This window comes from Balaenoptera acutorostrata, chromosome 1 (genome assembly GCF_949987535.1).
Source record: "Balaenoptera acutorostrata chromosome 1, mBalAcu1.1, whole genome shotgun sequence".
Lineage (NCBI taxonomy): Eukaryota > Metazoa > Chordata > Mammalia > Artiodactyla > Balaenopteridae > Balaenoptera > Balaenoptera acutorostrata.
The window spans coordinates 46,831,337-46,848,914 of NC_080064.1; the positions used below are offsets into that span (position 1 = coordinate 46,831,337).

A 17,578-nucleotide genomic window follows, 5' to 3' on the forward strand; every position below is an offset into this window, starting at 1 on the left:
TGACAATCTCTAGGTCCATCCATGTTGCTGCAAATGACATCATTTCGCTCTTTCTTATGGCTGAGTAATATTCCATTGTATATATGTACCACATGCTTTTAATCCATTCTTCTGTCAATGGACATTTAGGTTGCTTCCATGTGTTAGCTATTGTAAATAGTGCTGCAATGAACGTTGGGGTGCATGTATCTTTTCGAATTATGGTTTTCTCTGGATATATGCCCAGGAGTGGGATTGATGGATCATATGGCAGTGGAAGTTTACCAGTTTGTTTTTGTTTTTTAAAAAAATATTTATTTATTTTTTGGCTGCATCAGGTCTTAGTTGAGGCACACGATCTTTGTTGCTGTGTACAGGATCTTCGCTGCGGCATGTGGGATCCTTAGTTGTGGCATGTGAACTCTTAGTTGTGGCATGTAGGATCTAGTTCCCTGACCAGGGATTGAACCCAGGCCCCCTGCGTTGGGAGCATGGAGTCAGCCACTGGACCACCAGGGAAGTCCCAAAGTTTACCAGTTTTAAAACTGAAAGTCCTGGGGCTTCCCTGGTGGCGCAGTGGTTGAGAATCTGCCTGCCAATGCAGGGAACACGGGTTCGAGCCCTGGTCTGGGAAGATCCCACATGCCGCGGAGCAACTGGGCCCGCGAGCCACAATTATTGAGCCTGCGCGTCTGGAACCTGTGCTCCGCAACAAGAGAGGCTGCGATAGTGAGAGGCCCGCGCACCGCGATGAAGAGTGGCCCCCACTTGCCGCAACTAGAGAAAGCCCTCGCACAGAAACGAAGCCCCAACACAGCCATAAATAAATAAATAAAATTAAAAAAACAAAAAAACCCAAAAAAACCCTGAAAGTCCTATGTCCTGGGAACCCCCTCAGTCCCAAGGAAATTGGGATGGTAGGTCATCTCCTAGGTGTATTACTTGGGAGAGTGGAGTTTGGCAGGGGCATCTACTGAGAGGAAGGATATAGAAGGAGGTGGTTGGTAGGTGATAAAGTGGGGCAGGAAGTGGTGGAGGTGGTGTCTGGTGATAATAGAATCTTGAATATCCTGTATTTGAGATGCCTGCGGGATATCGAAATCAAGGTAACAGTCTGGTGTTCAGATAAGAAGTTAAGACAGGCGATAAATCTTGATAATAACAAATCAACAACCACAACAACTGTGATTTAAAAAAAAACATTCTAAGTACTTTTCATTTTTTGCCTCCTTTGATCTTCACAGCAACCCTATGAAGTAGGAATTATTATTACCATTTTACAGTTGAGGAAACTGAGGCACACAGAGGATAAGGAACTTGTTCAAGGTCAAAAGTCAATAAGTTAGTAAGTGGAGGTGCTGAGGCAAACATCTCTGGCCCAAGGTGTTCTTTGAGACATATGTTACAGGAGCAAGACATCAGAAACACCCTAACTAGGAGGCAGATAGATAGGTAAACTAGGATACACTCATGAAACGGAATGAGTGTACTCCACTTGTTCCCTGCCCCCACCCCCAGAAAAAGAATGCCACCTTCCTCTCTTTCTCTGCCCCCAGCAGTGGCTCTGGCTTTGCTGGTCTTGTTCTTTTAGGCCCCTGTTATGTCAGAAGGACAAGCGAGAGGGAAGATGAGGGGGAGTGCTGAAGACATTGGCATGGAAGCAGCTGTAATGTATCAGGGTCGTGGATGAGAGAAAAAGCAAACTTTGTAAAGACATATTCTTTTTTTTTTTTTTTTTTTTAAAGGATTTTCTTATTTATTTATTTATTTATTTATTTTTGGCTGTGTTGGGTCTTCGGTTCGTGCGAGGGCTTTCTCCAGTTGCGGCAAGCGGGGGCCACTCTTCATCGCGGTGCGCGGGCCTTTCTCTATCGCGGCCCCTCCCGTTGTGGGGCACAGGCTCCAGACGCGCAGGCTCAGCAATTGTGGCTCACGGGCCCAGCCGCTCCGCGGCATGTGGGATCTTCCCAGACCAGGGCTCGAACCCGTGTCCCCTGCATTAGCAGGCAGATTCTCAACCACTGCGCCACCAGGGAAGCCCCTGTAAAGACATATTCTTATTGCATGAGTCCCCTTCATGGTATTTAAAAATACAAAGGGCTTGAGTTTTTTAGAAATCACCTTCTGGTGTCTGAGCTCAGGTTCTGTGACGTTGACCACGTGAACGGTGCAACATGGTTGGGGTAATGGTTTTACCATTATTTGCCACAGTTTTGTCACCACCTCAGGGGGTGACAGAAACAAGGCAGGGGGTTCCTAGAAACCACCTGAACAGGAAGGGCACAGGGCTTGACCAGGTACTGAGAGCTTCCCATGTGCAGGTGCTAGAACACCTTTCAAACAGGGATAAACCACAGCCCTGGGCTGCCTGGAGCTTCCAGCTTCCTGGAGGAGAAGGATACAGAAATAAATTTTCCTTTAATGCAGTAAGTGGATTGGTGGTGATCCACACAGCAGGCTGCTCAGGCAGGGAGGAACCCCACGTTGCTTGGCCGTGGAGGGACTTAGGCTGTCAAACAAGGCTTCCTGGACTAAGTCAAGAGGGAAGGGAGAAGGCAGGAGGGGGATGACGTTCCAGAAGAAGGGACCTGTATGGGCAAAGACAGTAAGGCAAGAAAGAGCCTAGTGTGCACAGGGAACTACCAGCAAGTCAGTGTGACCAGAAGAACAAGTCTGAGGTGGGAGTGCTGCAGGAAGGGGGACCCCTTCCAGGACCCGAGAGTGCGCTCTTGTCTAGCACTTGGAAATGAATTGTCTGAGGAGACACACGTACTGACAAAGCAAAAGACTTTATTGGGAAGGGGAGTCCAGGCAGAGAGCAGCAGGGTAAGGGAACCCAGGAGAACTGCTCTGCCACGTGGCATGCAGTCTCAGGTTTTATGGTAATGAGGTTATTTTCCGGGTTGTCTCTGACCCATCATCTTGCTTGGCTGATATTTGGTCTGACTCAGGGTCCTTCCTGATGGTGTGTGCATCTCTTAGCCAAGATGGATTCCAGCACGAAGGATTCGGGGAGGTTGGCAGGACATATCATGTCTGCCCTCCTCCTTTTGGCCCCTCCCGAATTCTCCCAGTTAGTTTTCCGTGGCAGCACTGATTCTTTATCGGGACCTCATGTTGTGAGACAACTCAGGCAAGCGATTATCATCGTGCGTGGCGAAGATGGGCAGTTTCCGTCAATGGTCCCCTAACAGCAGCAGGAGCTGATGGGGCTGGAGTGCAGATGTAAATTTTCTTGCAGCAGGAGAGAAAGCTCTGGGGGGTGCATTCATTGGCACCTCTCTTTTCTCAAGCAGTTTTTCAGAGTGTGTGTTAGGGGGTGGGCAATGATGGGAATGAGGGGGAGAGCCAACTACAAATTAGCAAAAGGTTGTCAAAGTCTGGGTCAGCTGAGGGGGGAGGCTGTGAACCAGTCGGCCTGTGCCATTTTCTCCAGCAGCACTTGGGGTGTGGGATGTAGGAACCAAGAAGACGGATTGAGGCAGGTGAAGCAGGGCTGCAAAGTTGGTGAGGAGGTAGAGGGGAGTCTCTTTCAGGCCAAACAACCATGGGCTGAACTTGGGTAGCCAGGAAGGAACAGAAAGGGGGTTGCTAGATTAGGAGATAATGGGGGAATCAAAGGCAAAGAAGTTACGGTTCGGCCCATTTTTCCCCACTCCGTGCCAGAATGGCTTGCAGTGGCAGTACTATGGTGCTGCCTGGCCTTGAATAAGTAAGTTCACCTTTCTGGGCCTCAATTTCCCCATCTGTATGATTACACAACCACTATGGTATTCTCCAGCTCTAACTGTATGATTGTGCAAACCAGCATATTCCAGCCTCCTGGGCCCCCGGGTGAGACCCTTTCTGTACCTTCAGTACTGGAGGTGCAGAGTCAGTGTGCATCATTTCTGCTCAGAAGGAACTAACCCTGGGGAGGCGAATGAGATGTGAGATTTCAGTTCATCAGGGCTGGATGTGAAGCAATGGCCCAGAGTTCACATTCAGGTCACTTTGCCTCAGGGGTCTCAGTAAATATTAACCAACATACTGGATGACCTTGGTCAAGCTACTGAAATAATTCACCACTTGGTTTACTCAACCACCAAGGAAAAGCAAGTAGTTATATGCTCAGGGTGGCCACAAAGAAGTGTGACTCAGAATCGTTGGGGAAACAAAGGTACAAACAGAAATATTTATTCCTGGAAAGGCTGCTGCCTTAGGTTGGGTTCCCTAGAAGAAGAGCCTGAGAGAGGGATTCTTGTTCAAGGGATTTACTGGGAGAATGCTCTCAGGAGAAGGGAGTGACAGAAATGGCATAGGGCAGAGGAGAAAAGTTAGGGAAGTGTGGTTTCCTCCAGAGCCTGGCTTCAGTCAGCTCCTACAGGGAAGCTCTAGAGCACAAATTGTGCTGCAGGCTTAGTCTCATCTAAGAGTAAGAGAGTGGGCCTTTTGTACCCAAATATCAATCAATTACTGCCTGAGGTCGGTGGACAGGTGGGGTGGAGGAGGGAGTTGTGTAACCTCCCTGGTGAGGTGCTCTTGTTTGGTCCAAGGCACTTCTGTTCAGAAGAGGGCAGCAGAATTTTGTCAGCAGTACTCACATTCACTGGGTAGGAAAAGGGCACCAATGGGATCCACTATAGCTACCCTAGAAATGATGTATCTTCAGATGTATCTTCAGGTCTGTGGAGGATGGAAGATGACGTATTGGTAGTTAGTAAAGAAAAAAAAGGTAGCACTATCATCCATGCAGAATTAAAAGACTTGAAGATCACATACATCAACTCATAAACATTACTCACATTCTAGTGACAAAGCAGTAGAACTACCTTCATTCCTTCTGCATGTATTTATTAAACTTCACACTGCTAGCAAAGAATGAATATCCTTAGTATATAAAGAACTCCTACAAATCAATAAAGATGAAGACCCTGATAATTACATAGGTAGAGGATATTAATCAACAATCTACAGAGGGGGAAATATAAATAGCTAGCAGACATTTAAAAAAATCATTCAACCTTGCTGATAATCAAAGAAACACAAAGGAAAGGAATATGCAGATTTTAAATTACAAAGATTTAAAAATGAGAGCACACAAAGCTAGCAAGGAAAGGAGAGGTGGGTGCTTTCTACTCAACTCACAGGAATGTAGATGAGCTCTTCTTAGAAAATAATTTTATGGTATGTTTCATGAGATTTAAAAACGTTTAAACTCTTTGATTTGTACTTCTACTCCTTAGACTCATCCTAAGGGAATAATCCAAATGTTTCACTGTTATCATATAATGGAATAGAGAGATTGCAGTGTGCTAGGCATTGTGCTAAGTGCATTAATACGTATTATTTTTTTAAATCTATACAATTGACTTAGTAGGTGGGTACTTTCATTAAGTCTCTTCTTGTAAGAGAGGAAACTGAGGCTTAAGGAAGTTAAGTAAAGGTCACTTATTGTGAAGAAGTGGAGAAGTTGGGATTATCTGACTCTAGTGTATGGGCCCTTAATAACTTTACATGGGTCCAAGAAGAGGGTGAAAAGCTAGTGTTTTTACAAAATGATTAAATCAGGTGTGGAATTAATTAAAGAAACCTCGGCTAAAATTGGAGTTAGGACAGACCTGTAGGGGAACTGTCACACACCCACCATGCATGTCAATTACTCTTAACAAGAAGAGACTTCTGCCTACATCTCTGATAAGAAGGTGTTGCCTACTCTACAATCCACCAGGAAGAAGAAAACGCTCTGTGAGAGTACAGCCCAGCCAATCAGAGACTGTAGCAGCCCAACCAATGAGAAACCTTCGTACTGTGGACTCCCAGCTTCCTCCAATGGACTCTTTGGTTATTACAGCCCCTCCAAATTGCCCCCTTTCCCTATAAAAGCAAGTTCCCTTTCTTTGTTCTTTGGATTTGCCTGTGGTCCTCCTTCCGTAGTTCTCATATCTGGAATTGCAGTTCCATTGACTATTCCCAGGTAAACTCACTTTTGCTGTTAAATAACTGGCTATTATATTGTTAAAGTTGGCAGGGGCAAACTGTTCCTCGTTCCATTGATCAGAGAGCCTCAGCAGCATTTGGATTTCTAATTAAGTCAGACATTTAATTAGGGTTCCTGGGGGTATCACCTAGTCCTTTGAAATTTTTGTGATGAGTTTTACATAAAAATATAAAAGAGTCCTAGGCTCCTCTGTGCAAAATGGTGAAGTCAGCTACTGAGTTTGGCACCTTTTGGGGTTGAGGTGGTAGTGAACCGATGGCTTCATAACAACCGGTTACGAACAATCAATTGTATAAACTTGTTTACTTGTCTATCTCTCCTCCAAAACTGTGAGCTCTGTAATAACAGGGATTATGTCTGTCTCATTCATTGAAATAACCTTAGAAGGTGTGATTGGATTATGGGCAGACATCCAGCAGTGTCTGCCAAGCTCTCCTGTGCCTACAGGAAGACATGTCACAACAATGGTCATTACAGTGGCATTGTTGGTATTTGTAAAAAAATTGGCAGGACATCTGGGTTGTTTCTAGTTTTTGACTATTTCAAATAAAGCCGCTATACACATTTGTGTACAGGTTTTTACATGAACATAAGTTTTCATTTTTCTGGAATAAATGCCCAGGAATGCTATTGCTGGTTTGCATGGTAATTGCATATTTAATTTTTAAAGATATGGTCAATCTGTTTCCCAGAATTGTGTACTATTTTACATCTGACTAACAATGCATGAGTGATCCAGTTTCTCTGAATCCTTACCAGCATTTGGTGTTGTCACCCTTTTATTTTAGCCATTTGGATAGATTTGTATCGATATCTCACTGTGGTTTTAATTTGCATCTCCCTAATAGTTAACAATGTTAAACATCTTTTCATATGCTTATTTACCATCTGTATATCCTCTTCAGTGAAATGTCTCTACATATCTCTTTGCCACTTTCTAATTGGGTTGTTTGTTTTTTATTTTAACTGTTGAATTTTGAGCGAGGTTTATATATTCTACCCTTTGTCAGATATGTGGTTTGCAAATATTTTCTCCGAGTCTGTAGTTTGTCTTTTCATCCTCTGTATAGAGTCTTTCCTGGAGCAAAAGTTTTTAATGTTGACAAAGTACATTTTATACATTTTTCCTTTTATAGATCTTGAAGATTTTCTCCTACGTTTTCCCCCCAAGTTTTGTAGCTTTACATTTTACATTAAAGCCTATTATCCATCTTGAGTTAATTTTTTGTATAAGGTGTGAGATTTGGGTCAAGTTTCATTTTTTCCCCCTTCTTTGGATGTTCAATTACTCCAGCACCATTTGTTGAAAAACCTCTTTTTCCTCCATGGGATGACTTTTGCATTTGGGTGTATTTGTGTGGGTCTGTTTCTGGGTTCTCTGTTCTGTCCCATTGATCTATGTGTCTTTCCCTCTGCCAGTAGCACACAGACTTGATTACTGTAACTATAGAATAAGTCCCGAAAGCAGGGAGTCTGATTCCTCCCGTATTATAATTCTTTTCCAAAAATTGTCTTAGCTATTCTAGTTCCTCTGCCTTTCCATATAAATTAAAAAATATATATTTATTTATTTTTATTTATTTATTTATTTAATTACTTTGGCTGCTCCGGGTCTTAGTTGCAGCACGTGAAATCTTTTAGTTGCGGCATGAGGACTTCTCAGTTGCAGCATGCATGAGGGATCTAGTTCCCTGACCAGGGATTGAACCTGGGCCTCCTGCATTGGGCGTGCAGAGTCTTACCCACTGGACCACCAGGGAAGTCCCCATATAAATTTTAGTATAAGCTTCTCTATATCTGTACAAAGTCTTGCTGGAATTTAGATAAGAATGACATTAAATCTACAGATGGATCTGAAGAACTGACATATTTACTATATTGAGTCTTTCAATCTATGAATGCTGTATGTCTCCCATTTATCTCTTTGATTTCTTTCACCATCATTTTATAATTTTCAGCCTATAAGTCTTATACACGTTTTGTTAGATTTACACCTAAGGATTTCATTTTTTCTGAGTGATTGTAAATGGTATTTTATTTTGTTAGTTATAGAAATACAATTGATTTTTGTATGTTCATGTTATATCTTATGACCTTTCTAAACTCACTTATTAGTTCTAGGAGTTAATTTTTTTTTTTGTAGGTTTCTTGGCATTTTCTACATAGACAATTATGTCATCTGTGAGTAGGAACAGTTTTCCTTTTCTATCTATATGCATTTTATTATTTTTTTTTCTTGCCTTATTTCTCTGGCTAAAACTTCCAGCATGATGTTGAATAAGAGTGGTAAGAGGGTTAATCCTTGCCTTCATTCTTATCTTAGGCAGAAAGCATTCAGTCTTTCACCATTAAGTATAATGTTAGCTGTAGGTTTTTTGTAGATGCTCTTTATCAAGTTGAGAAATTTCCCTCTCTAGTTTTCTGAGAGATTTTTTTCTTTTAAATCATGAATAAGTGTTGAAGTTCACCATAAGATTCTTTTTACAATTGATATGATCGTGTAATTTGTCATCTTTAGCCTGGTAACACGGTAGATTTTTAAATACTGAGCCAGCCTTGCATCCCTGGAATAAATCTTACTTGGTCATGGTATATAATTCTTTTTATGTGTTACCAAATTCTATTTGCTAATACTTTAAGAATTTTTGCATCTATATTCATGAGGAATATTGGTCTGTAGGGTTTTTTTTCTTTTATATTGTTTTCATCAGGTTTTGATATCAGGGTGATATTAGCTTTATAAAGTGGACTGAGAGATATTCTATTCTCTTCTATTTTCTGGAAGAGATTTTATAGAACTAGTGCTAATTCTTATTTAAACATTTGGTAGAATTGTACAGTGAAAACATATGGGCCTGGATATTTGCTTTTGGGGAGTTTAAATGAATTCAATTCCATTCATAGACAAAATTATGGAGACAGTACAAAGATCGATGATTGTCAGGGGTTCAAGGGGGAGTAAATGAGGGATGAATAGGTGGCACACAGAAGGATTTTTAGGGCAGTGAAACTATTCTGTATGGTGCTATAATGGTGGATACACATCATTATACAGTTGTCAAAACTCATAGAATGTACAGCATGAAAAGCGAACTCTGATGTGAACTGTGGGCTTTGGGTGATAATGATGTGTCAGCGTAGGTTCATCATTTGTAGCAAATGTACTACTCAGGTCGGGGATGTTGTCATGGGGTGAGAGGTGGGGTTGGCTACCTGTGTGTGGGGGACAGGGGTACGTAAGAACTCTGTACTTGCTGCTCAGGTTTGCTATAAACTTAAAACTGCTCTAGAAAATAATCTATTAATTAAAAAAAAAACCCAAAACCCAACTCTGAGCCTGTGTGGTTGCAAAATGGGTGCTCTTACACCATTGTCCGCATCCCTAGCGTTCAGCTCGTGACTCACATCGTGCCTGTATTGGGCTGCCCTTGTGTAGACACCTCCGGACTTCATTCTGTGAGCAGCTGGCCGGCTGTTGTGCCTAAGTCTGAGGCTGCCCTGGACTTGACTCCAGTTTGATCTGCTGTTCTGCTACCTCCTTCTTCCCTGTGGCTTGGTAGGTCTGGAACCTCGGAACTAGACAGACTTGAGTGGCAGCCTGCCTAAGCCTCTTTCTCCTCATCGGTATAAAAGGGGATCCTACAAGATTATGATGCAAGGTACCCAGGGCGCTGCCTGGCACAAGGGGTAATTTCTTCCGTTTCCTTTCTCCTCTCTCGGTGGTGTGGCTTAGGGTGGCCCACTCTGGAAAGGCAGCCCTTTCAGAGTAAGAAGTAAGGAGACCGGTGAGGGAAGGAGAACGGAGAGGGACGAGCCCCAGGAACCTGCACACAGTGGCCAGGCCAGCTAGTCAGTGCCCTTTCCCACGATGGACGCACGTCTCCAGATACGTTTGTTTCCTGGGTCCCCTTGAGGGTGGGGGTGGGAGCAGGGAGCACATGGGGTGACGGGGGCAGGATGTTGTTTTTCAGCTGACAAGAGCTACTCCGTTTCCGATTCTCACAGGCGACCTGAATGCCCATCACATCGGGCAGGGAGAGCTGCCCAGATCTGACACTAACCCCTTGTCGAAGTGGCTGGCAGGCCCCCGGGGCAAGGGGACGCCTGCGGGCCAGCGGAGCCTGAATGAATTTGGAGCCTGTGAATGAGGTGGGGTTGGCATCCCTTGAGACAAACTCCCTCTTTGTTCCTGAGCTGTACCTCCTAGACATGGGCAGTGCCAGCTTTCTTCACTCCATCCTGCCCACATTCTCTGGCCCAACTCAGCTGTGCAGAGAGGCACAGAGGCTCCCATGTTTTAAGCCCTAAAAAGAATCAGTTAATTTGTGTCTCGGAGACCCACAAGCAGCCTGCAGCCTGCACGGCTGGGGTCGTAGAAATGAGTGTTGACAAGGCAGCAGTTTTCAAACATTTTTTTGACTGTAGCCTTTAGTGAGAAATAAATTTTGCATCATGACCTTGTCACACACACAGACACCTTCATGTACACCCTCACGCATAATTTAAACATTTAAAAAAGGAAGTAAAATAGACTAGACAGTATCAGAGTGCAATGAAGATAGATACTGTTTTGGTGAAACTCTCTTTTCTTTGTCACTGAAAGGAAAGGTGTATTCATTTCAATACACATTGGGTGTGTGTGTGTCTTGGGTCATGATATAAATCGTCTTTCTGACTGTGGATTGTGGTTAAAAAAAGATTGAGAAACACTTTTCTGGATCACCGTTTCCCCAACTATATATTAAATCATCAGCTTGGAGAGGGACGAAACGTGTGCTTTTTAAAGGCCCTGAAAATTCCTGCAGTAAAGACATCCGTGGAACTTTGCTAATCCAGTGTGTTGCTTTGGATCGCTCCTTTCCTCCAAATCCTTATACTATCTCATGGAACTAATATTTCATAGCACACAGACTTAGAAGTAATCTGAAAAGTCCCCTAGAATTTCCTCAAGGGTCTCAGCAGCAGGGTGAGGGGAGGCTTCTTCAACAAGAACGCAGCTCCTAAATCTGTTACATTGTTGGTCGCCTTGTAAGATTGTGTCTGAAAAATTTCTCCTGCTAAAAATGTTTGAAAACTGCAAGTCTAGTTCAACTTGCTGGTGTTTTGATTAGAGAAACTGAGGCCCAGAGAAGGGAAGGGACTGGCCCAAGGTCACCCAGTGAAGTCATGTTAGAGCTGGGACTCAGTTTTGCTGAGTTCTTAATGGTAACCCTCTGACCCCACTTCCAGGGTCAGATAAACACCCTGGTGCTAGGGGCCTAGACGGGGCATCAGAGGGCCAGCCTGGCCTTATCCCTTGTCCCCTGCTCTATTGATGACCTTTTGAGAATGGTTTGACTACTCTGTATTTGAGCTTTCTCATCTGTAAGATGTTAAATAAGGATACTACCTTAAAAGAGTAGTATGAGGTAATAAATGACACTTCTTTGAAAAGGCAGATATTTTATAATAAATATAAGGAGCTTACTTCTTTTTTCTAAGCCTCAGAAACGAGGTTCCATAGTTCCAACCAAGACGTTACCAACCCTACTGTATTGTAACTTAATGAATATTTTTTTTTTTTTTTGCTGAGCCTCATGGCTTGCGGGATCTCAGTTCCCCAACCAGGGATCGAACCTGTGCCCCCCTGCAGTGGAAACATGGCGTCCTAACCTCTGGACTACCAGGGAAGTCCCTGAAAATTTTTTTCTGTTGTCCAACTCTAAGAAAAGTTGCTCATTGCTATATTTTAAAAAAGTAAAAGCGTTTAGGAATTCCTCTTTTGTCCAACTAAAACTCTATTCTTGTTTTCCCAGAAGTGACTTTGCTTAGATTGTATTCCAACCAGCAAAGAATATCTGTTCCACATCCACAGAGGTTTAAACTAAAATTGTTTTGCATCCAACAGTGTCTGAATATAGTACTGCTCATGAAGCTTCTGTTGAAGGGCCAGGCTTGAATGGTGTGTGATTGCTTGTACCTCTGAATCCTGTCATCCCCTGCCACCCTGCTCCTCGTCTCCGGAACCTGACATCCAGGGACTCTGTCAGTAGCTTCCTTGGTTGAGTTTGGCTGAATGAGAAGCCCTGGCAGGAGCTCAGAGGGTGGAGGACAGTGGGTCGGGGTATTTATCCCCTTGGTTGCTTCCCTCTACTGAGGGAGTCCTTCCGACCCAGCCTGCTTTAGCTCTGGGTCTAATAACCACTTCATTGTCTGGCTTTGGCCTGCAGGTAAATGTCTGTCCACTGTTCCTTGTGGTTTCTTCACACCCTGATTGTAACTTTTGTAATTTCTTTATCAACTTTCCCTAAGTTACCCAGTTTGAACGAGACATCTGTTTTCTGCTGGGACCTTGACTTATACACTGTTTCATACACATTTTCTCATAAAGACAGCATATTTTCTTGCCCTTTTACCATTTGGTGTCCTGACACCTGTTAAAGTACAGAAGACTCACATTTTCCTTTCTTTTGCATTCCTTGTGTTGAGAGGCAGTGATGAGTAGGACCTCACCCTGGGATGATTTGAAAACCACTGGTGCCTGAAACCCGCCTGGAGGTTTGGGTTACTGGGTCTGGGTGGGACCCCGAGTTATATTACCAGGAACTCTACATGGGAGCCACTGATGTAGGGAAGGAGGTCTAGCACTGCAATTTGTTTCTGCGAGACCACAGCTGAGGCCTCTGCCCTGAGCTTCAGTGCCCCACCTGAAGTGTGTGTGTTTGTGTGCGTGTGTGTGTGTGTTTGTGCATGCGTGTGTGTGTTTGTGCATGTGTGTTTGCGTGTGTTTGTGTGCGTCTGTGTGTGCATGTTTGTGCATGTGTGTTTGCATGCGTGTTTGTGTGTGCGTGTTTGTATGTGTGTGTGTGTGTGTGTGTGCGCGTGTGAATGTGCGTTGGTCCTTGACTCTGACTGGATCTTCTATAACGGTCCCTAATGCTGATATCAGGAGAACTTTTGTTCTGACCACATGCACCACTGCCCTCTTGTGGACAGTGGCACAGCTGTGATGGTGGCTGAAGTGTCACTTCACGGTCCCTGTCACCTACTGTCAGGACTGAATGGGGCTTCAAGAGGCGGTTTAATCAAGAATAGGAAAGGCTGCACTTAACCACTCTCAAGCAGACAGCCGTCTCCTTTTCTCTAACCGCCTTCAGTAAGGGCCTCCTCCTCGTTCCTGTGCATTCTTATTTCAGGAGCTTGTTCATTTGTTTAGAATTAGCTCTCCATGAGAAGGGCATGGGGTGAATGAATTGCTTTGCAGAATAACCATGATTAAAAATAAGGCAGAACATTTAGGAAAAAACCCTCAAAGACCACAAATTAGCCCCTGGGAGACAGAGCCAGAGAGCAGAGTAGCCAAGCCCCGGGGACGAGGAAGCGAAGTTTCTGCATCCAGCTGCGCTGCTGAGAATGCCCCACTCACCTTCCTCCCAGACGCCCCCTACACCCCTCCTAACATACCTCCTCCTGGAGATCCCTTCCTCTGGCTTCAGCGTCCTCTTGCCCGCATCTTTGGAGCCTTCTCTCAGCCCCTCCTCTGAGCATTCTCCTGCCTCTGATTTCCAGCCTCCACACCTGCTGCTCTATCCCCTTTCATGCAACGTGTTTTCAGCGGCCCTTTCACAGAAACGATGGTAGCAATTAGATAGCTGTTTTTCATCAAATTTATGTGCTATATGGTGCATTAATTATTAGTATTTACATTACATTATTATTATTTTTAGGGATGATATATGATGAAGAGTATTGTGCATTAATCATCAGTGTATTTTTTTTAATATACTTTGCCATTTCAGTGACTCAGGGGTATCGTGATGATGCTCTTTTTTTTTTTTTAATAGACAATCAGATGTTTTTATTTATGTATTTATTTTTGGCTGTGTTGGGTCTTCATTTCTGTGCGAGGGCTTTCTCTAGTTGTGGCAAGCGGGGGCCACTCTTCATCGCGGTGCGCGGGCCTCTCACTGTCGCGGCCTCTCTTGTTGCGGAGCACAGGCTCCAGACACGCAGCTTCAGTAATTGTGGCTCAGGGGTCCAGTTGTTCCGCGGCATGTGGGATCCTCCCAGACCAGGGCTCGAACCTGTGTCCCCTGCATTAGCAGGCAGATTCTCAACCACTGCACCACCAGGGAAGCCCTCATCAGTGTATTTTATTTTTAAATTGAAGTATAGTTGATTTACAATATTAATTTCAGGTGTACATCATAGTGATTCAGTATCTTTACAGATTAGACTGCATTAAAAATTATTACAAGATAATGGCTATAATCCCCTGTGCTATACAATATATCCTTGTTGCTTATTTATTTTATACGTAGTAGTTTGTATCTCTTAATCCCATACCCCTGTCTTTTCTTTCCCTCCTCATCAGTGTATTTCATATTAAACAATTTTTATGATTTTTGGCAGGGAGATATATAAGAAAAAAGGCTAAATGTGTTCCTAAAAAGTGGATGTAACTTTGACCACTTAAATTTACACCAAACAAATTTTTGTGCCATATTTGGACAACTTTTAATAATGATTTTAGGTTGCCCATGATTCCTACCACCATTCCTGCACTGCCATTATCTGGGTTCATATGAGTCTGTTCACTCATTCAGTGGTGGTTTTTCTTGAGCACATACTTTGTGCCAGGCACTGTTCTAGGCTCTGGGGAGACAGCAAGGAATAAAACTGTCTCTTCTTTCATAAAGCTCAGATTCTGATGAGCGATGAATGTGTATATAGTCTCATGGGCTGGATCATATTTCATTTGCCTCAATAGGTCCTTCTTGAGTTTTGGAAGTGGGAACAAGCCCCCAAGCTCCTTTTCTTTCACCATCTCCCACATGTGATCTCTTTTGGGTAAATTTTTGGGAGAACTTGGCTGCTTATTGGCAATGCCTGGTGACTGAGTTTAATTAACCATTCACAACCTGGTAACTTTTCTAGTAGCTGATGTCACAGTAAGAAGAGGAGGAAAGGGATGCCACCTTCCAGGGCTGAAATAGTTGTCAAAGGGCTGCTGGCACTTGTACAAGGTGTGAGAGGAAGTCACACTGCATCAAGGCAGTTTAGCATGGTGTCCACAGTGTAGCTCTGAGGACTCACAGACCTGGGTCCAAATTCTGGTTTTGCCACATATATATCTACACAGCTTTGGGCAGATGACTTAACCTATCTGAAGCTCATTCTCTGCCAGCTCCCACCCCTACCTCCCACAGAATAAGGAAAATGATGACTGTCACCTAAGAGGCTGCAAATAATCAATCAATGAGGTTTTATAAATGTATGTGTGTGGATACAGTGCTTGGTATAGTGAGTGCCTGGCACAAGGCTCAATGAATGGTAGCTGTTATTACTAAGTATAATTTAGTGTTACTTCCCTCCTACCAGCTTTACTGAGGTATGATTGACAAATAAAAATTGTATATATTTCAGGTGTACAGCATGTTTTGGTATACATATACATTGTGAAATGATTACTACAATCAAGCTGATTAACATATCTATCCCCTCACATAGTTGCCATTGTGTGTGTGTGTGTGTGTGTGTGTGTGTGTGTGTGTTGAGACCACTTGAAATATCAATATATACTCTCTTGGAAAATTTCAAATATACAATATAAAATTATTAACCTTCTCTACCAGCTGTATCCTATAGTCATCATACTGTACATTTGGTCTCCAGAACTTATTCATCCTATAACTGAAAGTTTGTACCCTTTAACCAGCATCTTCCCATTTCTCCCAGCCCCCAGCCCCTGGTAACCACCATCCTACTCTGTAACTATGAGTTTGACTATTTTAGATAATACATATAAGTGACATTATGCAGTATTTGTTAATGTTTCTTAATTTTCACATATAATGGGAACTTCTTGATTAACTGCACTGTAATTAGAGAACATATAGCATACAGTTTGACAAGTGCTGAGACAAGGGAAATACAGGTTGATACAGGTGCATATAGCAAGGACACCTGACAGTCTAGGCAGACTGCCTGGAGAAGGAGTGAGTTATAAGCATAACACTGAAGGATGAGTAGGATACAGCTGGTAGAGAAGGTGTTTATGTATGCATGTGTGTATGTGCCAGGGAGTAGTGGCTGAAAGGCCTCAGTCTTATGAGGGAGACCTATAAATGGACAGGACAGGTTCCAATGTAATTTAGTAAATGTTATGATGGAGGAGAGCCTGGAACGTTAGGAGCACGGCAAAGTGTAATGGCTCTGCTTCATGAAGTTATGGATATGTAAAGCTAAAAGGTGTGCTGCATGCTTAAGCTAAAAGGTGTGCTGCATGCTTGTCAGACCTGGGTTTGAGTCCTCTTTTGCTTCTTAACAATTTTGCTTTGGGCTAGATAATAAACTTCTTTCAGTCTGTTTTCTCATCCTGACAATAGGACTAAAAATCCCTGCCTGGCAGGATCTACATGAAGCTATTTGAGATACATCAGATGCAATCAAGCAATTAGCAAAAGGCAGGTGTCAGGGCTCCGCTAGTGAGAGTGATTTTAATCCCCGGGTGTCAGTTCTTACAATGTCACAATGGGCATCTGGCCCACAGAGAGACTCTGAGGTCATGCTGCCACTGCAAAACACCCAGGAGGCACGGCAGCAGGTAGAGAGGACAAGAATAGCCAGGAGCCCTGACAGAAGGAGCCTGTGAGCATGGCACGCTCTGGCCAAGGAAGAGCCCAGCAAGCCGGAGGGTGTTGAAAGCCGCGTGCGCAGAGCGCTGGGCCGGAAGATTTGGACCCTACCAGCTATGCACAGGCTCCTCCAATGAGCTTGGTCCTCCTGAGTTTCAATTTCCTTAAATGAAAAATGCATTGACATATATACACTAATATGTATAAAATAGATAACTAATAAGAACCTGCTGTATAAAAAATAAATAAATAAAATGAAATTCAAAAAAAAAAAAAAAAGAAAAATGCAGAAGGAGTTTGCATGGCAGATTTGATCCTCCCCACCCGCAGTGGAGAACTAGATTGAGAAGAACTCAGAAGCTTTGTCCAGATTCGGTAGGAAAAAGCATTCAGATCAATCAGTAGTGTCTGCTCTGAGTGACAGGGAAGTGGCAGCATGTGGGCCACGTAGTTTTTATTCCTGGAACTTGCTAGGAACCCCTAACATTGTTGTGTGCTTATTTTGTACCAAGCACCATACTAAATGCATCATGTGAATTATATAATTTAATTCTCTTAACAACCCTGTTAAGTCAGGGACTATTATTATCCTCATTTTACAGACGAGGGATCTGGCACAGAGAGGTTGAGTAATTTGCCCTAAGTCATACAGTTGTTAGTTGTGACCAGAGTCTCTTCCAGCTCTCGTAGTCCATTGAGACTGAAAGCTCCTTGAGAAGAGGAGCTTTATCATACTTATTTTTGAATCCCTAGGGCCTGGTAGGCTTTCAGACCATATTTATTGCTATGCTGAACTCAGTGGTTCTAGCTGAACATACAATCATTTGGGGCCTCTAAAAATTTTCTCACACTTGGACCCAGCCTCAGATCCCTTGCACCTGAATCTCTGAGGCTGGGGCCTGGGCACCTGATTCATGATTCTGGCTAAATATTCTGATTCTTTACCAAATGCTAGCCCTCCGTCTCTGTTCCTGCTTCATGGCACTGGGGGGTGCTGTTGGAT

The 17,578-nt window shown here is 43.4% G+C and overlaps 1 long non-coding RNA gene across 2 annotated transcripts in view; it reads left to right on the forward strand.

Moving 5' to 3' along the window:
* Positions 1-5,856: 5,856 nt before the first annotated feature.
* Positions 5,857-17,578, forward strand: part of LOC130709114 (uncharacterized) — a 181,425-nt gene continuing 169,703 nt past the window's right edge. Inside the window, exon 1 of one of the 2 annotated variants that reach the window (XR_009009623.1) lies at positions 5,857-5,935. This is a non-coding gene — a long non-coding RNA (uncharacterized LOC130709114). The remainder of the gene's footprint in view (positions 5,936-17,578) is intronic. The other variant, XR_009009622.1, reaches the window with a different exon arrangement.